Raw genomic sequence first — 5,100 nt, 5'->3', positions numbered from 1 at the left:
CAGCATTCTGCTCTGTTTACTCCTCCCTCCTGTTTTAACCTATCAGGGCAAGCAGCTTCTTTATTTAATTAACCAATGACCTTCCTCCATCACAAACAGAACACTAAACCAAAACAAAAGCCGAGTTAATATTTAATGTGCATGGCAAGAGGAGAAAGCTCCAACCAGGGCCTGATCAGAGGAGACAGAGAGGCAGTAATGGGGGGACTGGGCCGTGGGAGGTGGCCTTGGGCAGCTCCAGGGAAAGCCTATGGTTCGATTCTGCAATCTTTAACCTTGTCTGTTATTCTTCCCGAATTGCTGGTCTCAGTCTGGGTCTCTCTGTGCACAGCCTTGACTTGCTTGAGTCCCTGTCTTGTGTCCTTGGAGAAACGGATGGGTGAAAGGAGATTTCCATGGATTACCGCTTTATAATGGTTTCTACCAGCCATTAACCTGACTTCCGTTAGCTGGGTCAGGAGACCTAGGGGTACAGGGTGAGTCCGGCAGACTCATGGACGCACCAGAACAGGAACAGCAGGGAAATGATTCCATCACAAGAAGAACAGATTCCCATAGGGGCCAGGACAGAATGGAGATGCCAGAAGTCAGCCACATATCAGGATCTGGGATCAGGAAGAGCCTTGGTGTGAGAATTTAGGCACTGTCTTCTCTTTGAAGCCAGCAGAATTGCCTCAGGTCCCCCAGTCCTTGGTCTTGAAAGCCTGGGCCGCCATTTACAGAGGCACATTTCCTGATTGACCCTGGTTTGGGTGTGAGCGTCCTATTTCCCAGTCTCCCTATGACAAGGGAGCAGTAGAACTTCCTGTTTATTTTTATTTATTATTCTGAGCCAGTGCCTTCCAGTGGTCCAGGGTGGCCTTAAACTTCCAATCCTCATACCTCCACATCCCTAGTGTTAGGATTATAGGGGTGAGGCACCATGCCCAGTTTCTGTGGTGCGGGGGATCACACCCAATGCTCTGTGCATGCTAGGAAGCACAACATCCACATAGCGACATAGGTGGCCCAGAAGCTATGCTCTTACCTGGGCCTCCAACCCACCACTGCTGAAGGTCCAGGTTAGTGGGTGTGTTGTTCACTGAGGCAGGTGGGGGCAGCAAAGGGTGCTCCAAATCTCACTCTCCCCAGCTCTGAGGGGCTCTGCATACCTGGCAGAGACAGGCTGGCATGGGGAGAGTGAAGGCTGTAGGTGCCAACCTTCAAGGTGGAGCCCCGACTCCTAGTGTTTAAGTTCTGGTATCATCTCCTTTCGTGATGCATGACCCCCAAAACAGCAGATGTTCTGGGATGCGCTGTGGAGCCTGGCTCAGAGATAGCATCTGTCTCGTTTCCTGCTTGAGGTCCTCCCTGTGGAGGAGGCCAGCTTCCGTGGTGTAAGAGAGTTCGTGCAACCACCTCAGGGCCTATGTGATGAGGGAGGGAACGCTCCTGCCAACTCCACGTGAGGAACCATCACGACTGAGTTCCTCTGGCCCCACGGAGCCCTCATGTGCTGTCAGCCAGTTCAACATCTTGACCACAATTCCAGGAGGAGCCCTGAACCGGAACTACCCAACTGAACTGCTTCCAGATTCCTGCCGCTTGGATCTGTGGGAGATGATGAATGCGGGGTTTCTGTTTGTTTGAGCCGCTACGCTGGAGGGCGATTTATCGCACGGAACCAGTAAGTCATCCGGGACATTTGGCAGTGCCCAGCGGCTTTCAGTTTTGTGTTTGGGGAGGCTTCTGCGCTGGAGCCTCTGCCAGATAGGAAATATTAGGGCTCCCCAAACTTACTCCCTCCTTCCCTCAGACTGAGGTCCCTACAGCAGACGTAGAAAGAAAGGCTCACAACGCTTATCTGATAAATCGGAGCACCACACCTGCAGCCTGCCCAGAGGCCTGCAGTCTGGGCACCAGGGCAGTCCAAACCCGATTATGTAAATGTGCCATTTCCGCTTTCCAAAGCCGACTCTTTCGTATAGTTTGTGCATAGGCAGACCTTTCGGTCTTTCCGCACACGACGAGGCTTTGACTTTTCTACTATTTAAGGCCAGCTTGTTCACAGGCCCCGACTCCAATCTAAATTGGGAGGGGAATTTTTTTTCTTCTCCAGTATTCTTGAAAGAGCAATCCCCAGAGGCTGAGATGAAGAGACCCAGAGCCTCTGCACTGAGTTTTCTCTCTGGCCCTGGTCACCAGAACAGCCTCTTCCGAGAAGGACCCTGGGGACACACAAGCCTGTCAGTTCCCCCAACCCCCGCGCCCCCCACCTTAAGCTCCACCCCCTAAGCCCACACCCCACCTTCACCATAGCCCTCCTGTGCAGATGGTCAAGAACCCATGGAGGCACCTTTGGCCATGACTTGGATACCCGTGCATGAAGAAGGCCCTGCCTCCTGGTAGCTCCTATTAACTTGAGTGTTTGTTGATTTGCTGTGTGCCTGGCTCTGCTCTAAGAATTCCAGTGTGAAGACATTTAGTCCTGAAGTCATCCCTACAGAGAAGATGCTATTAGTGCCTTTGTTTGCAGATGAGGCTGTTAGGGGCAATGTTCAGGCAACTTCCCAAGTTTACACAGGGAGTGAGTGGCCTGGTTGAACTGGAACCTACTTAGTGCCACTGGGCACTGTTTCTGGTCCAGGCCCTAGAGGCTGGACAGGTTTCTATGTATTTTGCTTCAGGCTAAGGACCCACATCTAAGGAATATCACCTTCCAAGGAAGGAAGAGCTCAGGAACTCATCTTCCAGGCCCCTGAGGGTCCACGTGATTCTTTTACGAAGGTCAGGTGGTACCTGATCCGAGTTGTAGGAAGCAGTAACCTCCAGGCTGTGCCTTGCTTAAGTAGCACATTTTTTACACAGCAGCAGTTAACTCCATTCTGAGTGGGAAGACAGAAGCAGTGCATGCCTGCATCTCATGGGTGCACAGAAATGCCAAAACCTTTCTTGAACCAACTCTCAGGTGCCGACCAATTATTCATTTGTACAAACAAAAAAGGTGCCACATAGAAGCTTATCTAATTATAAGTAGATTGGGGACATATGGTCTCATGAGTATATTAAAAGCTTATCATGCAAACTAGGCCCCAAACTTAGTGAACATACCAGAGCAACGAGCGTCTGATGGCCTCACTCTGTGGTGGTGTGAATGAGAAGGGCCCCATAGCTCTTATATCGGAATACTCTGTCTCCAGTTGGTGGAAGTGTTGGGAAGGAATTAGGAGGTGTGGCCTTGTTGGGGGAGGTGCGTCACTAGGTTTTGAGTTTGCCATTCTGGGTTAGCTCTCTCTGTTTTGTGCCTATGTCTCAATATGTGAGCTCTTGACTATGGCTCCAGCATGCCTACCTGCCTGCTGCTACACTTCCTGCCATGATGGTCCAAGATTCTAATTCTCTGAAGCTGTGAGCCCCAAATAAACCCTTTCTTCTAGAGGTCGCCTTGGTCATGGTATCTTATCACAGAAATAAAAAGGTCACCAAGACACACTTGGACCCCATAAAAAGAAAAGCACCTATTAACGCCATGACAGAGATAGGGACAGCCCCAGGGACCTGTCATCCACCCATCTAAAATATGTGCATCAAGGGGCTGACGAGAACTCCCAACTATCCGCAGGGCTTTAGCTTGATGGGGCCTACTCGGATTTCTATCCTTCTGCCTATCTGTCTGTCCGTCTATCCATCTAGACCTGGTATCCTGCAGACAGCTTCAGAGACATTTCCACAGTGACAGCCAGAAGGCTATTATTGGATCCAAGGAGTAGAAGGCAGAGATGTGGTAAATCATTCTTAAATGAGCCTGACAACCCGGTCTGACCTGGTCCAGAGAGCCCACAGAGGCAGAAGTGAGAAACAGCTAGGGCCACTCACCCTATCTTCTGAGCCATTTGGTTCCTGTAACCGTATCAGTCTTGAGTCCTGGGGGTGTGTGGGGAGGGAGGGCCGCATCTTCACTGAAGAGGCCACACAGAACAGTTTGTACTGCTCCCCAAGTTCTTGGAAATAACACAAGAATTCTGAGGCATGGACAGAGCTCCTGGCCTTGTTTTGTAAGAGGCTTGGTGCTGAACACTTTACATATTTTATCTTGTCCTTCTCATAAGTCAGACTTGCTGCTATTATTATCCATATTTTATAGACTGGGAAATGGAGGCTTAAAAGTTCTCTTGAGGTCCCAGAGCTCTTAAACGACAGCCAGGTTTCCAGCTTGCCCAAGCACTGAGAGACATGCTCGAACAGAATAAGAATGATAAGTTCCCAGGGAGAGCAAGCTCCAAGCCCACCCTAGACCAGCCTGTGCCTTGTCTGGGGACTTGGGCTCTGAACCCCTCCCTCCATGACACGTGACAGCTGGTCTCTGAGAGCCAGCAGAGAATGGCTTGAGCTTTTTGGAGGACAAAGAGAGTAGAGAAAGGGAGATGGGTGTTCAGTTCAGTACCAAGACAGTTGGGGCAGCGGATGGGCAGCAGAGTGACGACTTTATATATTTATATATTAATTATATTTATATATTTATGATGGCAGGGCAGAGAATGGAAGGCTTGTATCTCAGCCATAAACACCTTCATCTGTGCACATCAGAGCCCATGAGTCACTCCTGGGCCTCAGAAATTAATGATTGTGCTAATTATCACCCTGAATGACCTCCTAGCATGAGCACTTCCCACCATTTCCTGCAGAGTGGCTTTGTCAGGCTAAGAGGGGAAGTGGACCTGAGGTGGGGAGCACCCACAATTCCTATGGGTGTGGTTCATTTTCTTTTTCCTAGTCTCAGTTTAGAGGCAACCAGGCTTCCGCTCCTGAGGAGCACGAACAGCTAGGCCCAGAGGGCTAGAACCAGGCGGCAGCCTCCAAACCCAGGCACTCAGAGCTCTGTAGATAAGGACCTGGGAAAGAGAAGCCCCTGGCTGTTTGCTTTGCGCAAGGCCTTCCTAAAACAAGAGGAAGCTTACTGGACAGTAACGCCCACCTTTCCGCAGGCCAGGTCCCAGTCAGGTTGGAAAATCCCTGACTTTCCCTTTGTCTTCTTGTTTCGGCAAACCAGATCCCATAATGCAGCCCGCCCCATCCCTGGGAATACCAAGCGCTGCTCCACAGGCGTGCTCTCTCTCTCTC

The sequence above is a fragment of the Microtus ochrogaster genome, unplaced genomic scaffold, assembly GCF_000317375.1.
Source record: "Microtus ochrogaster isolate Prairie Vole_2 unplaced genomic scaffold, MicOch1.0 UNK9, whole genome shotgun sequence".
Classification (NCBI taxonomy): domain Eukaryota; kingdom Metazoa; phylum Chordata; class Mammalia; order Rodentia; family Cricetidae; genus Microtus; species Microtus ochrogaster.
Note: the sequence above shows the minus strand (reverse complement) of the source record.